The 19,969-nt window shown below is 39.3% G+C and overlaps 1 protein-coding gene and 1 long non-coding RNA gene across 12 annotated transcripts in view; one reads left to right on the forward strand and one right to left on the reverse strand.

The window, feature by feature from the left end:
* Positions 1-19,969, forward strand: part of LOC110827854 (carotenoid isomerooxygenase) — a 94,337-nt gene that overhangs the window by 31,822 nt on the left and 42,546 nt on the right. For all 11 annotated transcript variants that reach the window (XR_015535732.1, XR_015535734.1, XR_015535733.1 and 8 more), the window contains one exon: positions 5,354-5,479. The gene's annotated coding sequence lies outside the window, so the exon portion shown is untranslated. The remainder of the gene's footprint in view (positions 1-5,353; positions 5,480-19,969) is intronic.
* On the reverse strand, positions 1,565-8,033 carry LOC147873413 (uncharacterized). The gene is made up of 2 exons (XR_015535736.1): positions 7,848-8,033; positions 1,565-2,088 (listed from the first exon to the last, which is right to left on the reverse strand). It is a non-coding gene; the product is annotated as an uncharacterized LOC147873413 (long non-coding RNA).

A 19,969-nucleotide genomic window follows, 5' to 3' on the forward strand; every position in this document is an offset into this window, starting at 1 on the left:
GCTGCCGTTGTGATAACATTTCTGAAGTCAACTCTATCTTCTGCTTTAAATCTGCCAAAATATTATCCGAATACCTCGTGCTTTCTTTGAGAAATTGTTTGGTCCACCGTCTACGTCTCTGTCTTTAATATAACAGAAATTTGTATCCAGCGCAGATCCCAGCCACACGAAGCGATGTTTTCAGCGGAATGCGTGGACACGAAAGTGTTTGCCGACAGCCCGTCGGTAGTCGGCGAACTCTGCAAACATTTTGCCGACGATGTTTTAAAAGTGTACAAGCCTTTTAGTGGAGTGGGTGGAGACCAGGGTGGTCAAAGACCGTACCTAGAAAGTATACGCCACAAACAGGCACATGAAATGACAGTCCTGTTCTGACATCAATAGTTTGACGTTTGAGGTGTTTCGCTTTCCTTGTCTCAGCTGTCACTCATTTATAACCAGGTGTGATGATTTGAGTAATTAATTTAGATGGAGCTGATGAGATTCTGACATCAGAAGTTATAGATTATGCATTCTAGTTCAGGAAATTGATAACGAAGTTATCGTAAACTAAGTCACAGATGCAACAGACGATGAGGTGGCTTGTTGGCTTCACCTTGACTCGGTGAACATACAGTGTGAAATGTCAGGTTTGGGTATAAGATGATTGTTGTTAAACACTTTACAATATCAAACAAAATTTTCCCGCGTAAAATTTAATTATTGATTATATGAATACGAAGTAATTTAGGTGGTTTCGAAGTAAATGTTAAAAGAATTATTCGACACGAATATCACCTCACATTTCTTCAACTCCTTTCTTTGTGTTAATGCAGACTTTGGTGTGCTTCAGAATAATGTCCAGATAAAGTTTCGTATCAGAATACTAGTGACGTCTTTGGCACATATCTCTGGTTTCAAGGTCAGAAGCAGAGTGCTTTTTTAGACAGCGTTCACCTACTTCTTTCCAGTTCTATTGGCTTATATGGTAATTTATTCCTGTCTCGAGACATGAATTTTATAACCGCATTAGGTACGTTTCCAGCTTTGTCTTCGGGTAGTTGGGCTAATTTAAATTTGAGTTAGAGGTAACCTTCTGTGACTCGCTACTGTACACTAGGAACGCGTTTGGCCGTTGATGGAGTCAAGAGATATGCGATGTCCCTTAGCCCCTTTCTTGCGTAAATTCAATTAATACCTTAACCTTTAGGTAGAATATCCAAATTATCTGTCAGAAGTATTAGATTACAAAATTTTTTGAACTTCTGCATAACCGCCTTCTCGGATTTCTGTCTGAACAAAGAAAAATTAGTGTGTCTTGTACAGGATGAACCAATTTAAAACGCAACCCAACAGTAATCACGTACTGTGGTACAAAAATGAAATCAGAATTAAAATTACCGTTGCTGTTAGGGTTACGTTATAAATGGAATCCTCTTTAGCAGGGTGGTCAAACTCTTTTTCTCGCTCGGGCCAGAAAAGTTTTCCTGTTGGACCCAAGGGCTAAGAAACCCCTACTGTCACTATTTTTGCATAGTAGTTATCTTTAATAATATTTATTCAGAAATGACAAATTACCATTGCATATGCTAAAATATAAATTTTATTTAAATAAGCACAAACTGCTACATAGTTGTATATTATTTTAAATTTGCTCCTGCAACAGCTTGTCTCTCCCACAATTTTTACCTGGAAAATTTACACAAATTATTTGAACTCCTCTACTTTAACAGCTTGTATCTGATACAGTAACAATTTGTACCAGTAGAACGTATATCTTATGCTGTTAAAGTCAACGGCTTTAGTGAGAGCACTGAGCAGAATGTTCTTTTACCAGTGACGGAATATCAACTTTGAAAAAAATGGGTTTGTACTAACTAGTAACAAATTGACAAATAATACAGTACAGTGTACAGACATCTTGTTGCTGCTGTCTTCGAAGGCACGCACTTCTTCAGTTGTATCTGTAGTGCAATTATCTCCTGAGAGTTCTCACGTTCAGTCTTGAAATCTGCTGCACTCGATACTTTCAGCAAATGTCCTCATTCCTTTCATATACTTCGGCACGTCAAACATCGAATGTGGCCTCTTCCGTCTTTATAGCTCATCCTGAAACCGAAAGAAAACCGTAATATGGTGTCTGTACACAACAAACACTAGCCTTTGTATACTAGGACTATAGGAAAGTATGAAAGTATTAGTAGATTTGAGGTTTTCACGACGGTAAGTCCGAAGATGACTGTCTTCTGTTAAAGTGTTATTGTCTGATTTATTTTAATTTTCCTACGCTAACTGGTGCTTTTAGTAGCGTAGGTATGTGAACCTGAGGACTGAAGTAAGCGGAAACATACCAGCAGGATGTCTGCCAAAAAGAATAGTTTTTCTAATAAGTAGTTTTTAACACACATTACGAAGAATATTCTTCTTGGAATATCAGTTTGCCAGCTGGCAGATGCAAATACTGCAGGAAGACACATGTGGTATATGAGCCAGGCCGAACCAACGTGTGTGATCTCCCTAACAAGAGGAATTAACGTAGCTTGCAGGTCCTGTCCTCCATCTGGAAGGACAACCTCTCCAATCAGACCAAATTTTTTATCCATTGTTTTCTTAGAGTTGATCTGGTTTCACATGCCAATATGTCCCTCTTTTGTTTACCGACGGGCTACCGTTGAAGTCTACGTGTGATGTCGAAACATTTAAACGATTAAAATCAAATAAGAACGTGTGCAGTTAAGGTATAGAATTTAAATGATTTTTTGTACGATAGTTACAACTCTATTATCCTTCGTATCATATTACATCTACCACAAAGTATACACAGTTTGTATTAAATAATTCGGAACAAATTCTGATCATTAAGCTCATCTGTTAATTCGTGTAGGTTAATAATATGACTAGAAGGTAATCCATGAAACAGGTTGGATTCTTGGAAAAGCACCAAACTGCCCTTCACTTTTATCACTGATTATGAAGGCCTGAGAAGTTCAACTCGAAATTCTTATCGACTTGCACATGCATATTCCACTACATTATGCGGAAGTTTGCTTCTAGCACACCCAATAGTCTGTAAGCAGGAGGATTCTTGCGTTGGTGGAACACCAGAGCTTTCTTCGAAGTGTTGGATCTAGTTCAAACTAGTGTATATTTAGCCATGCTTTCCGTGGAAGAAAAAACTGGATGTTTTGTAAACACCGCCAGAGACACGGTTCCATTGTAACTAAACAAAATAAAGGGCAAAGGCTATATACATTTTTTCTGAAATCCGTATTTTCATAGTCCGATTTTGAGGCCCGGAATTGTGTCCTACGTTGGGAACATAGAGTTCAGTTCTGTGTGAAATTTTTGCTAATTAAATAAAATAAAATACCTCTTTCATTAAGACATAAGCGAGATTCTGGTTAAATACAGGAACAGAGATGAAACTACATAAACAGTAGCTTCGTGGTTTATAATAAACGAATATAGTAAATAGTGTTAAATTTGCCGTTATTTTTCCGAAGTGGTACTCGACTACGATTCGAGTTCTGGTTGCGGGTGTTGATCTTCTGGGTAGTAACGCCTAGTGGACTTCTAGGTAAACACCAACGTTTAGGAGGAACATACTGTCTCCGCCATCAGCCCTGAAGACCAACATCGACACCGCCGTAAGAACACCAAACGTCCTCTGTTCTAGTTACGTTACGGTCGTATTTACATTTTAACCAATACCAAATATCCTTCACATTTCTTACAGCGTAGTATATAACCCCTGTTTAATTCACTCGATTTGTCCCTGATCAGAAAAAAATAACATGCCCTTTGGTTTCGCCTACAGAAAAATTCAGCGAATGGATCTCTCTGTGTAGTTAGTTAGTATTCGGGTAGGCAGTATGACCTCTGAAACGTTGGTAAACATCTACCAGACTACACAGCGCAACAACCCAGAAGACAGAAATCTTTATACTCACCGCTGTGAAAACCTCAAATCTTACAAATTACGTGTTCGTTCTGTTTTTACACTTCCGGACAGATTTTATCCAACGAATCCTTTTGACTTCAAAAAGAACCTCTGAATAATCAGGAAACCAGAAATACGTGGACATGAAAAGGAGAACATTATTTTTGTACAATATACGAACATGGTAGCGATTTTATTTAGATAAATCAACTGGTTGATGCAACTTATATATAAAATATATGAAATATTGGTTTTCCAGCAAAAATTGAATCTGTTCGTTGGAGTGACGTAATTTTGTATGCAATATTTCAAAATCAAGGTCGGTGAGGTTATTAGGTAGGCTGTGGCACCCTGTTGGTGCCAGAACGCCTCGAGGCCGATCGCCCCCAGTCCCTGAACCATACCAAGTTTTTATGTAAAACAAACTGGGCAAAAAAAGTTGAAATGTCAAGCTGTCACTGCATCCACTGTACCTCATTATCAAGACACGCTGAGATGGTTTACAGTAGGTCGTGTTCGTTTTCCAGAGGATCGCAGTTTCTTCACGACATATGTTCGAAACGAACGCTGTAAAATTCCATTCCCTTTTTTGTTACCTAGGGATTAAGAGGTGGAAAAGTACTGACACACTGGAAAATGAATCACTTCAAGAGGCCTGCAGGAAACAACGCAGGATTCACGGGAATCTGGGAGGGGCTACAAGAGTTGTTGTTGTTGTTGTATACCAGGGGTGTCCGAAACACGAACTGCAAGGCGCGTTATGATGTTCGTTATTACTTAGGCTACATACGGCCTTATTCGTTTCATTCACACAGTACAGTAATCGAGAAACGAACAAACGAAACCCTGGAAGGTGATTATCTTCCAGGAAGTTGCACCATGAAGTCTGGTAGAAGAGCGCTGATAATGGAGGCAGCATGCGTCTCTGAAACGGCGGTGAACCGTGGGAAACCTGAATCTCACAAATAAAAATATACATTTTGACGGACGTTTCAAGTCTGTATCTTCGGTACACATGTTTACTGTTGGGCGGCAGGGCGAGAAAGTGGCTTAACACCTTCAGAGCACATTCGTAGTTTAGGACAGAGGTTCTCAGCCCGCGGTCTCCTAATGTCACTGTGCTGACCGGGCTTGTTTTTGTGGTGTTACGTCACTGTATAATGAAAACAATTGCCACCTAAATGGAGTACGGTATTTAATTCTAAACGAGCTGTTAATAAAAATGTAGAATTAACAAATGTGCATAAAAAGTTATTGAATAGTCTAATATTTGAAGCTCTTTGCAATAGTAAGTTTGTAGCACTTTTAAGGAATTACTATGAATTTTCAATAAATTGCTGTTTGAATCCCGGTGGCCCGCGAGTTGATGAGGACTCCTGTTTTAAGAACTTCTGTCCGAATGGATTAATAATACTACTTTATCTTCTGATATAGGTCTGTGTATAAAGCAGCCATGAAGATGGAGGCAGTTTGTTCCTCCGAAACGTTGATGTCTATCGCATTAGAACCCGGAAGACGAACACCGACAGATGCAGAGTTCTTTGAATGATTCATACCAGGGTGAGTAACTTTTCATTCCGTTATCGAAAGGTCCTATTTAACAGCCATGCGCCTTAATTGACAGACAGATATGCCCTCCCCATTATTAATTCATTTTATGTATTTTATTGAATGAGTACATAAAAAGGGAAAGGGAAGACAACACATCACTTCGAGAGTTTTAAGGAGTCCGAAACAACATTCTTGTTTCTGGTGACAAATTAGACAAAGTAGCGCATTGAGCGACTAATACGCGGGTTCCATTCGTCTAGTATCTTTGTCGACCTTATCATAGGGTAAGATTATTGAGTGAGTGTTATTGGTGGGCACAAAATGTAATTTGCAAGCAGTCGCTGTTTTTGGTATTGCGACTGTAGATAGCGTAACAATTTCACGAGTGGGAGACCCGGCTTTATTTCTTACTGTTATGGAGCTAACTGCTTAGTTGGTAGGCTAGCTTTTGTGTCTTCTGGTAGAGACCACATAAACAAACAAACAAAAGTGAGCCGCTGTTTCTATATGCTTTGTTAACTATCTCATAGTCGGAGTCCATAATAAAGAGGGAAAAATTACGCAAACTTCAATCGGCAGAAGATGTGACGTTCAAGTACAGTTTTATGAATTTTCGTATAGTGACTCACCACATTTATCTTCTTGTTATACAAATGGTAGGCTTATTCCAGTATGACGCCTTTCGTATATTTTTGCATTTTCCTGTAGGTACTGATGAAATTCTGCTCATGATAGCCGGCCTTCTGCCCTAGATTCAAACTGGCGATCTCCCAGTACTGACGTTTACAAGGCGACATGTTATGTGGGAACTTTGTACAGTATTGTTAAAAGGAGATGTATATATATCTGTAGTAGCTCGTTGAGTGTGCATGATTCAATGGAAACAGCAATGTTATGCACTTAGCTGTAACCTTACGTTAATATTCACAAGGCCAAGACATTGTCGTGTCGTATACAGAGTGTCTCAAAAACAACCACTGCATACGTCATCACTGGGACACTCTTTATAACGGATAAACTGTCGGATGTTAATTTTGCTGGAGGGAAAGAGGTCGGTGGATCAGCTGAATCACATATTCTAAAATACACAGCAGCAACTCGCTGCACACGTAACTATCACGTATGCTGTTCCAAAGTTCGAACAAATTATCTTTCTCGAAACCCGATGACCCCCGCACATTCATTGGAATCGCACTAGGGAAAGGGATCTCTCTGTTGTGTTTGCCTTGTGTGTGTAGAGGTCCTCTATGGGTCAGCCCACCACCTACGGAGGCATAGCAAATGCGTGAATATTTATAGCTTCACAGTTAATTCCAAAGCGGAACATGTTCGTGGTGTCGAAGAACCACGATTCAGTTCGGGATCTTAATGTGATACAAATTCACAGATGACTGTGAAATTCGATATACATATCACGCCATTTGAAACCACAAAATGTTATTTTTACTTTGTTTTGTTCAACTGCGCTTTATCTGCTGCATGGGTAAAATAACGTCGCCATATTGTCACCACGGTTTCTGCTGAAGCAAGACATTTCTTTCCCAGAGGAACAGCCAAGCAACCGGTGCTCGTTGAATAACCGGAAGTTGGCATGTAGTTGGTAGGTTGTTGCTGCTAGGAGAGGCAAATACGTAGTTGACACTGGTGCTTAAGCAAACATCGCACCATGAAAACGAACGGGGAAATGGAGGTATACGTATATCCAAGCATTCGTAACATCGTCACTCACACAGCGGCCGCTTTGCCCCCAAGAAAATCCCCCCCCCCCCCGCCCTAGCTGCTAGTTTATCAAGCATAATATTTACTGGACAAGAAACTGTTTCCGGCGAATATTTGTAAGTTACTGTGATCGGGCAGGTTAGATCAGGAGGTACCGCTATCCTGAAATTAATTTTAAATCATTGATAAATTTTTGGCTTAGCGTAATTTTTCCATCGCCTCCTTTGTCCTCATATTTTGTTATAGTTTTATAATTCCACGCCATGTCTTCGCCCATTTCTTTTTCTTGGTTTTTCCATCTCCTTCTGAATGTGGGAATTTTCTGGTGTGTTGTCGACCAAAAAACCTCACGTATTTCAACATTTATTCTCAGTTTAATTGTGGGTGCCGAAAGTTCGAAATCATCTTATTAACAACCCTCAAACCTTAAAGGCATATGTTATATGGGTATTCGTTTACAGCAGTGGTATTCAACTTTTTTTATTCGCGTACCCCCAGATATAATTTCTCTTCAACTTTGTACCCCCGAAGTTGTTGGTGTATATTTCAAGTTATACATAGTATATAATCTACATCTAAAATAAATTAAATAAATTACATTACTGATTATTCAGTGTTTATCATAAAATAATATATATATTTTTTAAACTTCACGTACCCCCTAAGATGTCTTCGCGTACCCCAGGTTGAATACCACTGGTTTACAGTAACCCGACTTGGGAGCAGGGAATTACTGAACAGCTGTTTTCTGTTCAGTGGAAGCAGAATAGGTTCCACTCGCTTCCTCTCAGCTGATCTATTCTGCACCGACCACAGATAATATCAACACACAATTCTGGTGCCTACTCCCAAGGTTCAGCCTTGCACCTCAGCTCAGCTGGTGACACGTGACAGAATTTCAAAAATAGAGGGATTTGAGATATGTCACTCTTGCGTTCAAGGTCTTAGGGAGAGTTGAGTCTTGGCACAGTCCGTTCTTGGCTTCTTTTATCTTGCCCTCATCGTTTCCTACACCTTTCCTTGTTTACTCGCTTTTCCCTGCTGTTTTAAATCAGCCTTGTGCAAGCATTTACTGCACTTCAGCTAAAGTACTGTAGCAGAACACACCAACGGCCCTTTTAATTGATTGAGGGCTTCCTTGCGACTCCGAACACGCTGTATGAAGCGACACTTCTTTGCGTCAGCTTCTCTACAGTTCGGTTCAGGCAAATTCCAGCATCACGACGATTTGGCTGGTAGCTGGCGGGTGTGATGCTGCGTTCGGGAATGAGCCGGTTGTACAGCATTAGCAAAAACGTGTGTGAAAGGATTTGAAATGAGACGGCCGTAGCTTGTTTGTGGGATGTTCCGCAACTTTCATCAGCTTGTTCGGTTAATCTGTGGCCTTCATTTCTCCATCGACCAAGTATGTGCTGCAAAACTCATGGCCACAGCAACATGCTTACTGCCTGAGCTGAGAATTGACTCTACCTTCAAGAAGAAGTACACACCCGCGCAGTTGCACAGCCGTTCTCGTACCCAGCACAGAAACATCGGCTGACTCAGTTCTTTGTTTTTGTTTTTGTTTCTTACCTTTATAGTGTTTTGTTTCATTCTTGTATTTTTTCGCATATTAGGTGGGTCACTGGTAACACACCCGTTGGAACAAGTATCTGCTCCAACAGTGGGGACATTTTTAGTACGACGCAATGTTTTTGAATAGCATTCAGCGTGACGTCACGGCTTCAACGTCGAGTCAGTTCTTCGGTAGTCTCAGGGGAGACTATAAAACAACGAAAACCATCGGTCTGGGTGGCTGATGATGGTTCGATCGGTATTCTTTGCCGGATAGCTGCCTTCCGAAGTCGGAGCAGTTTTGCTAAACTTTTTTACCGTGATGTTCGCTGTCTAAGATTTATTCTGAAAACATTGCCTTCATCATATCGTACTTTTCATCGGATTTTCTAACCCGGTGGTACCATGCTTAATCAACAGGACTGAATTTTCTAACGACCGATCATTTCGTTCAAACCATCGGCCGGTGCAAATTGTTGAGCCAAGGCCTAGTTTAACACCGGCATGCAAAATTTAGGCCACATACCTTACATTAAAATCGCTAAAATAGTTACGGTAATAGGTTTGTGTCCCAGGCATTTAAAAGTGTTGAATTGTTTATCTTACTGTAAGTAACATCTATATTTAATACGTTGTCGTTTTATATCGAACATGTTAACAGTATGTTCTTAAATCTTAGTGACATACACAAAAATTGTTTCGTTCTTATGACATTGTCTGCTAGGTTTGTAAAGGCCGCCGGGCACCAGCTGTTTAAGCTGTATGAGGCCTAGTTCACCTTGATTTTATAATGCTGTCTGGAGGACAGATCCCAGTCTTAATAGATTTACAACATTTCACTTGTGTCTGTATCAGGGAAGTGTCAGACGTGTAAAAATTGTTTGGCAGTTTCAACATGCAGTGACCTGCCCATTACTGCGATAACCCGCGTCGTTTTTATCGAAATATTTGTTAGTGTCACTGCTTTATTACATTTTAATGTTAAGCTTTAACTTCGATTTTCTGTATACTCCATTAAATAATGAAGTAGGAATTTCAGACCACAAACTATTGGGTTCCTATTATTATACGTTCTTTATATGAAGTGCTCAAAGTGCAAGCATATAATAGCATTTGTACGCGTCCCCCTGAATGATTTATCACCGAATTTGGTTAATGTGTCAATATTAAACTCCATACTGTCTATCGAGTTAAACGTTGGTTTGTATTGGTCAAATACGAAAGTTGTACTTTACATGAAGCTCGAATAGAAATTGTGCATTTCCTTAAAATCGCTTATCGTACTAAATATGTTATGATATAAAATGTATCTCTCATTAAAATGTTTCTTTATTAAGCGTTTTCGAAATTATGCGTATGAAGTGTAGGTGGAAAAAACAACTGGCAATGCAGTGTGCTGTCTGAATTGCGACTGGCTTCGCAGCAAGAAGTTTGTTGTGTCTGGGCCAAATGAACATCATTACCAAGGGGTTTTAAAAATACCAAGTACGCAGTTATTTATACAATGTAATTATAAATTGTATTTATTTAGATTTTTGCTGTTTTGACGTAAATACGTCTATAAGGAAGGGTCATTCGGCGAAAAAGGGGAACGAAAAAGTGTAACAATGGTTACCTACGAAACGTCATCTGTTTACTCGGCATTGTTGTTACCTATAAAACATTACATTACCTTACCTTACCGTACCTTACATTACATTCAGCTACCACAGACCCATCTTAAGCGTAACTAATTCAAGTTGATTAAGCAAAGTCTTAATCAAACTTATCTCAATTGTAAAGCACGTATAAAGGAAATATTTAGAATAAAGCCAATATATAAACTTCCTTTCCGTATAGACGTATTTACGTCAAATTCTCTGGAACCGTGGTTCCACTGACAACTTTTTAATGTGCTAACATATTAATGCACAAACGAGGTTTAAATAATATGTTTGCGATTTATTTAAAGTGATGTTGTCCTTTTAGTATTTAGCATCAGGTTTTAATAACTAAACAGATTATAGAGACGAAGGAGCCAGGGGTGTCCTCTTCCGCGACTGGACCATGTACCTCTCAGAATGTTTAAGGAAATTTCGATACAGTAAACCAGTGTTTTGCCAAAATGTTTCCGCAGAACACGTATGGTAAAAAATAAACACATTTAAAGACGGCATTTATCTAACGAAACAGAACAATGCTGATTTTAGAGAGCAGGGATTATCTCGCCATTTTATCTCCGCTGCCACATTCAGAACGAAAGTCATTTATTAGCAGCAAAGGAAGAAAGACAGACAGGGAAAGGAGGAAGAAAGGAATTGAGACAAGAGTAGAAAAGAAGAAGAAAAGGAGAAATTGGTATATTGAAGATTACGGACTTTAAAGTAAATTGTTGTAGAGGAATGTTTGAAAGAGTGCAAATGTTTATGTATTTACATTTGAAATAAAAGAATAGGAGTCTTGCTTATTTAGATAACAATATTTCGGACATTAACGAAGACCAAGGTTTCACGATCTGTGAGAGACATAAGAACTGCAGCTGAAATTGAATGGGCAACAGCATTTGAATTGGCCGTATCACGTCAGTGAAGGTTGAAGAAGACATCTTGTGTGTCGGCTGCTGAGCCAAGGTGTTATTTTAAGCCTATTGTGAAGTGATGAAAATACTATTTTGGACAAGTTATATACAGAAACCTTTGCCAACACTTGAATGAGATTTCGTGTGCCTGCGTCTCCCTAGGCCCAGGTTGGTCCTAGTCCAAATATGAGGGGCTTCTCACAAGATCTTCTTGAAGACTCCAATTCAAATTGTTTGCACAGACTTCTTTGTGTGTCCCTTTATACATATATTTTGGAGATCTAAGCGTGTCTGTTTCCACTCCAGTATTTAAACAGAGAACTGAAATTTCTGATCAAAGAAAAATCTATGTCTATATTGGAAATTTCAGAATTCTGAGATACATTTCAAATTTGCTTTCTGTGTGACGAGAACAACGTTAGCATCTTGTGTAGGGTTCCACAGTATTTTACAGTGATCGATCTTTGCAAACTTTTATAGTGGTATTATTTAAGGAAACTGGAACACAACGACGACTGACCTAAATATTTTAACATTTTGCCGATAACCGATTCATTGTAATGTGACCTGTGAATTTTTTGTTGGTGACATGTTGCACACAGACGAGTAATTGTAGCACTGGCAGCGATGTGCTAAATGCTCCCGCTCCGTAATCGGGAGGTCCTGATTTCTTATGATTTTCCTAACTCCCTTCAGGTAAATGATACGGCACTACATCAAAACTTGAAACGACCGCATCCTTCCATGTCCTTTCCTATTCATTTCTTACAGTCACCCTATCATTCGATGCTGTATAACCAACGCAACCGAAGAAAATACAAAATGAAACTTTAAAACAGAGAAAGCCCGTGTAACTTAACTTTTGGAATTTTAAAGAAAGCAGCAATGGCGAGCGGTTTCAATACTTTTTCTTGTTGTGTGGAATGTAGTGTAGGAGTAGTGTACTTCAAGCTTTGGAACGATTGTGCAGTGTGCAGAGGGAAACCGCTCATTGTCCTGGTATTGTTCGTACGGAGTGAAGGTGAAAGTCACTGTCCTTCAAAGGTCCCGACATGAAAGCTCACTTCTCACATGGAGATAAGATGGATGTCTTCTGGGTTATAGAGCCGTGTAGTCTGGTAGAAGTTTACCAGCGTTTCAGAGGTCCTTGCTTCCTCCATTAATACTCATCGCCGTGATAATGGAGGCTGTAAGCAACTCTGAAACGTCGGACAATTTCTGCAAGAATACCGGACGCAACTCCCTAGAAGACAGTCATCTTCCAGTACACGATTTTCGTTAGAGAATTCTTCTTTTGATAGCCGCATCTACAACGTCTGTTGGAGTAACCCACTAATAACAACGCAGTTCATATTTGCAGATAAGGTTTCTTAAAGCTAACGCTTTGGCAGCATAATTCGAAGTTTAATTGCCGATAACAGCTGCTACTAAATTCCGTTACTGGACATGACTTGAACTTCACGAATTATTCTCCCATTTCCTTGGTCTTCCTAATGGACGTTTGCCAAAAAAGATCTTCTCACAAAAAGCTTGTATACATTCTTTATCTCCCCATTCTAGCAACATGCTCAGCCTATCTAAACTTTCTGAAAAATCTGTTATCATAACAATGCTATGTGACATTTATATAAATCATGAGGACTTTGTTTTCTAACAACTGGGATAGCTAAATGAAAATAAATCAAATTCCATCTGAATCAAAACATGTTGGGCTATTTCGTGATTTTCATTGACATAGGTTGAGATCATTTCATCCATAGTCTCTGAGATCGCAGTCTTTGTACACAATAATACTCTCATCACCTTCGACTTTACACCGCCACTGCCATTAATACGGTGTCGTTAAACATTCAGTTTGAAATCTTTATTACTCGCGGCATTGACATGTCCCACGTCTTATCTCTTACTGTATTCTCCAGAAATGACGAGGTCAGAAAATACATCATAGCATGTTACATCATTTCCTTCCGATTTCTTATGAGATATTTCACAGGAAATCGGAAGGAAATCCCAGTTGACACTGCACATCCGTATGATATTACAGATTCATTCTTCGTCGTGACTGATAAAATGCGCTGGTAATTTCACAAATTTTGAATAACTTGTTTTATGATGATGGATCTTATTCAACAACGAATTGCGTTGTTTAATTTAAAATAAGGTCTGCGACTGTATTTATTGCCTGTTTGTTAAGCATCCCATCTAGTAATTTTCAGGAGTCGCAACATTTTCCAAGTACAGGACTTGACACATAACAAACTCTCACAATGAAATTTCGTGAAGAACTAAGTAGAAATGTTAAAAACCCCTTACACTGTGTTAAGTGACGAACGACGTTACGCACATGCATTCAGGACGTGCGGACTTGCCTGGATTTGTCTCCTGCTTTATCGGTAGGTGCCTAGAGTTTATGACATTTTAAGAGTAATAATGCTGATGGCAGGCGCCGCACGCTGTCTCAGGTCATTGGTTCTTGACAGCTTGGACACTGGAATTGAATCCCTCTTGAGGTATGGATCTGTGTACGGGTCTTTGTGAATTGTGCTGCTCTGCGTGTTCGTCTGCAGCTCCAGATCCATCCATGCGTAATTTTTTTTCCAGGAAGTCACTTTATTCGAACAAGTCCTAAATATTTTAACTGCGATAAAATGTGTTTTATCTGAAACCAGTTATCACAGACCCAAAAACTTTTAAGACACATCTGCAGGTAAACAAAACCAACGTTTCTCCATACCTTTTAGGAGGCCATTGCCCTTTTAACTTGTGGGGACATAACTGTTTGATTTGCGTCGGAACAGTTTCTTTGTGACTGGTTGTTAGGTTATTTAACGACGCTGGTTTATCTTCAGAGGTTACGTGGTATTGAGTGAGATAGGAAGATGTTCATAGACGGTGGGTACGAGAGAATAAAGGCCTTCTTTCATGGCCTGTTTTAAGGACAAGAGAAAGCCTCTGGACGCATAGCCGGCACTGGCCAAGATTCGAACCCGAATAAAGACCTAGAGCCTTTTCCTTGCGACGCCGTATCAAAACTTAAGATAAAGTATGGCGGAAATGTAAGCCGAGAACATAGAACACTTGAGTACGTGTACGTTAGTAAGTTGTGCAATGACCGATTCGTATTATCTGCTGACCGCTGTAGTTTTATATTGATGGATGAATATCAAGGAGAGTGAGTCATAATTTCTTGCTGGTACACTTAATTGCCCCGGTTCATCCTTAAACCAGTTATGCCCAGTTGGTTCGAATTAAACTTGATTCAAAATATACGCCTGCCTGTAAATTAATCATGTAACATAGTACCGGAGGTTAAGGACCACATGTACCATATTCCTACAATTACATCCTTTTCTGAGTTAATTAAGTCTGTTTCACGTTCCTATTACTTTGAGAAACTATCAGTCGCTCATCTAACCGACGAATGTGACCTCGTGGTTTATTGCCGTGTTCACAAAATTTCGTCACTGGTCTCCACTCTGAGCTAGGTCAGTCCAGTTCATATTGCAAAATCATATTTCTTTAAGGTCTGTTTTAATATTATACTCCTGTTACTGGATCTTCCATATGGTCTCTTTCATTTAGTCTTGCGACTAAAATTTTGTACTCGCGTTTCTTTCCTCTAATGCGTGCTACATGTCCTGTACATTTCATCCGCCTTGATATGCTAACCTTAATAATATTTGGTGAACGTTGAATATTACGAAATTTCTCTTTGTTTATTTTTTATGTCCTTTTACTTTCTGTTTTAGGCCCAAATATTCCTCTCAAACAGCCTCGATTTACGTTCTTCGCTCAAGGCGAAAGACAAATACACACGCCTACAGAAAACAACAAACAAACTTACACGTAAAGTAATTTTTAAATACTTGAGTTTGTTCTTTTTCTTTAATTATAGTCGACAGTTTCTAAGAAATGTTTCGAGTATTTCTAAACCTCCTCACCCCTTCAATCCTCATTATAGACAGTTGCAGCTGTTATCCCAATTAATAAATACGTAGCCACTAAAAACTAAATTTTAATGGTTATAATCAAAGACAAGTGAAGCAGAAGAAAACAGTAGACAAATTATATTAATAGCTTGACAGACATGCACTAAGAGACTCGTACATGAAATAGCACGTTTACGCACCAGTAAACACATACATAAATTAACAAACACGGCCTAAATGTTTGATGAACTTAATCGAAGAAAATTGAAGAACAAACTATGGAATATGATAGACGCAAACTAACAAGCCCTCACATGAAACAACATGTATGCTTAGTTGGACGCATGCGTTACTTTAGATGAACCCTTTGTTGTATTATGTGAAATTTATATAATAGTATGAATTGTACGTTATAATATGTATTGTATTATTATTATTATTATTATGACTCTTTCCACGTCGTATTGTCATCTGACTGTTTTGTGGATCCATGGAATGTAATAAAGATTTATGTGTGTAACTATTGAAGTGTGTGTTTGTTTGCCCAGAGGACTTCGTAAAAATATATAATAAATAATATGTATAATAGAAAGTCAAAATCCGTAGAGAAAATGCTGATTTTCTTTCGTCTTTTTGTGACAGCGATTATAAAGGTCTCTTTAAGGCAAGAAGAAAGTAGGGCGTGAAGTGTGGCTCCCATGGTTGGGGGCAAGAGGTGGTCACCGGGTATTGGTCGGGAAGCCTGAGGGGAAGAGACCTCCGGGGAATATAGGAGGATAATATCAAGTGGGATCTATGCGAAATAGGAGTTGAAGGCGATTGGATTTTACTGGCCCAGGGCAGGGACCGGTAGAGGGCTTTGGTTACTTCGGTGATGAACTTTCGGGTTCCCTAAGCCATCTAGTTAGTTAGTTATTGAAAGACACACTTTCAACGTAAAGCGTTACTTTGCATCAGATGGGTTGAGAGAATATGTACAGTGAATTGAAAAGAAAGCGATAAAAAGAGATTGTTGCCTATTGGGACTATGTAAAACCATGAAAAACCTGTTAAGGCTTAAGTAATATTAATTACTGAAACCTCTGCCAAAATCTGTACTAGATATATCCCGAATACAAATGAAATACATGAAGGCATTACTCGATACAGACTTCCTAACAATCGTAATGGTATAGCTGTTGACAGATCAGTGTATTTCCTCAAACATGATAGGTCTATTTAATTTAACATCCGGCAATTCCAAGACGTGCGCATATGTTTTGTTCTCATCACCACCACATGTTGTTTACTGCAAATTTCCAGAGCAGCTTCATAAATACAGCCTAGAATTTACGAACTTATTGAGTCATCTCCTGCGAAAACACCCGCTAAATCTAATGCGTGTTATCTGGAAGGTTCGCGTGCAGCCAGTAGAGCCAGACTAACAATTAGTTGTCATTATTGGCTAATTTGGCTGTTCATTCGGTGTAATATAACATTTTCGTACCATGAATGGTTTATTACAAATGTTTACTCAGCAGAAAAATCATGTTCTATTTTTCGGAGACGAAATCTTCAACAAATACGAGAATCTGTTTTATTTTAATTTGTGCTTGTCATTGCAACGTCGGTTAGGTCGACCCATAAACTTCCTTCGTAAATTCCCTTCACAGTTGCGCAGTCTAGAAAACTCGGTCTATAGTTGAACTGTTTCATGAAAGCTAGAAAAAAGTACTTTCACACGTCCTGTTTACTCGCCTGGCACAGATTGTATAACCCCAGGGGTTGTAAGCGGTTCAAGATCTCACCGTCACACCCAATTTATCTAAGATCAAATTTTAATATAATTCCATCTATGCCTAGATCTTCCGAGTTGTCTCTTCCCTTCAGGCGTTCCAACTAAAATTTTGTACGTGTTCGTCATAATTATAAACGCATGTGTGGGAGGTTGTCTCTGACTGTCTGTCCGTGCGTTACAACTTCGAAGGTACTAAACGGATTTTGGTTGAACCTTGTCGTGCGAAATCATTTTCTGTTCACATCAGTCATGTGTAACTTCTGCTTTGTGTGAAGCTCAAATCAAACTTGCATGTAATGAATGCGTAATGGGGAACTGTGTCTCTGAATATTTTGTCTCCAAAAATTAATATATTTGAATTTAGTTTGGTGTTGGGATACAAATATCGCTAGGGACATGGGATTCGCTCTTTTTCTGGATGCCTTTTGAAGGTACAGATTTAATGATAAGCTAATCTCTCGCTTAAGGCGTTGTATCGTATGTTTAAATATTAGTTTTTAAAAAACTTTGCCAATAAACGAGCCCACGGATTAGCGAATATGAAATGATTACTGTTTGTTAATTAGATTAGCAGGAAAAGAATTTGGAGACTTGTCTCTGTATGAAAAAGTAACGAAAATCTTGCGTGCCCTTACCTTACCGTTATCTCGTGCTGGTTATTTAAAACTTCCAGCGAAGGAGGAATAAATCTTTGCATTGTTTGTTGTCAAAACTGAGATTAATTCAGGATTTTGTTTCCTGCTCTGTCTAACGTTTTAATCTCTGTAACTGTTGAACTATTCATTTAACAATCTAAATCAGATGTAGTGATAAAGTTATCTTTTATCAGTATAATTATTTTCCTCGTGAAGATCATCAGCAGATAATTACAGCGTGGACGAGTTGAAAGTTAATAAAAAAAGCACAGCCTAATTATCATCCAAGGCCAGTATCCAATTTGGATAATATACTTTTAATATTATATAGAACAGTACTGAATTGAATTAGTCTTATTATTAGTGTTTCTGGACTTTGTCGGTCGTCTAGCATTGCGAACACAACACGACATCTAGGAAATTTTATGTTTTTGCTCTCGGGTGAAAGGTGACTGCTCAGCTGGGTTCGGCCATTCCACCTGAGGACGGAAACGGATCCAGTTTGCGAAAGGTTGTGTTCAGTTCCTAACACTAGAAACTGATATGTACTGAACCCATTAATATTTTTTAGATTTTTACGGCCATATTCTGGTTTGTTGAGCCGTGTAGTCTGGTACAAGCTTACGACGTTTCAGAGGTCCTTGCTGCCTCCATCAGGGCGACACATTGTATCATCACCCTGATGGTGGAGGCAGGAATCACCTCTGAAAAGTCGTGTGTACCAGACTACGAGGTGCGATCGGAAAGTTTCAAGACTGCGCCTATAAAAACCCGTACACTTATCTCAGGTATTAAATTCATCCATCACCCTCGAAGTAGTTCCCCTGGGAGTGAACACTACGATCCCAGCGCCGCTGCCAAGCCTGGAAATCTTTCTTTGTCAGCCTGTCAAGCACCATCTGCGATTCTGCCTGAATCTCTTCTATCGTCTCAAATCTCCTTCCCTTTAGCTGAATTTTCATCTTTGGGAAGAGGAAGAAGTCACACGGAGCTTAGAAAGGAAGTTGGGGTCGGTTCTTGCAAGATCTTTGAGCTCCTGACAAACGAGAAGTCGATTCTGCTTCTGGTCCTCAGACAGGAGCCTTGGCACAAACTTGGCTGCGATGCGTCGCATGTGGAGTTCTTCCTTTAGAATCAGCTGACAGGTCCCATAGCCTATCCCAACAATGTCGCACAAGTCGTTGATGGTACGACGTCGATCTTCGTGAATGGCCTGCCGAATCTTCGTAACATTTTCGGGCGTTGTGCTCGAAGATGGTCGTCCAGAACGCTCGTCATCATCGACAGAGGTTCGGCCATTTTTAAAACGTGAATGCCACACAAAAGTTTGTGCACGACCCATTGCGATCGCACCTCGTACACGGCGCATCAGTCCAGAATACAGACATCCCATTAATATTAATTGTGATATAGTCTATCATCGTCAGAACCATTTAGAGTTCGTTCTGATTGGCGTCTTTACTTTCAGATTTTTGATAGCGTCCGTTGAGTGAGATGTTAGGGTGATTATGCTTGGTGGAATAAAAAATAAAGACACTGATGTGGCCTATCTTATTTATTATTCTTTACTTTATAAGGAAATATAAGTTTATGGTATCATGTCCATGAGATTACTTCATTTAATAACGTTTGAACCACTCGACGGAATTTTTCTATGTGAAATAGAAGCCATAAAAGTCATCGACAGGTGTGGATGTAAAATAAATTAAACCTTTCATAGAACCACAAGTGAACTACGTACACAATTATTACTAAAATATTATGTTGCTTCTGTTAGAGTTTAATTTTAAAGAATAAGTCTAGGCCAGTGGATGGGTCTGTTGTGACGTTTCTGTCGTGTGCTTGGACAAACTTTAGGATGGCGAATCGTGATTTGTAAAGCTGTTTCATGACAGTGGTGTGTGCTGAACAAACAAATGACAGAAATCTCATGTTTGTTGATCGATTGTGTTTGGGCATTTCTATATATAGAGTGCAAATTTCTCCGCCGTGTCTGCCCGGTGTTTGGGCACTTTGATCCGTCCTTGTTCAGAGGCGTTGACTGATATTCACAGTCGGGGTACCAGTCTTTTTCAACTCCATTTGTTCCAAGCTACATGTATTGTGTTGTGTGCACTGTGTTTTTTACACAATCGGTTGGACTTTGTACTAAATTTTAATCAGCGTCGCTTTGCGGTGGTTACCACTCCTGATTTTAATTGGGAGGACTCGTGTTTGATCATCGGCACGTATCTTGACCGAATCTTCGTCGGTCATTGCAAGAAAGGTTTATTTTGTAGTAACTTATCACTTGAAGATTTCTGTCTTCTGGGTTGTTGCGCTGTGTAG

Source organism: Zootermopsis nevadensis, unplaced genomic scaffold (assembly GCF_977971745.1).
Source record: "Zootermopsis nevadensis isolate Lab colony 2312 unplaced genomic scaffold, Znev_1.0 Znev_ptg000018l, whole genome shotgun sequence".
Lineage (NCBI taxonomy): Eukaryota > Metazoa > Arthropoda > Insecta > Blattodea > Termopsidae > Zootermopsis > Zootermopsis nevadensis.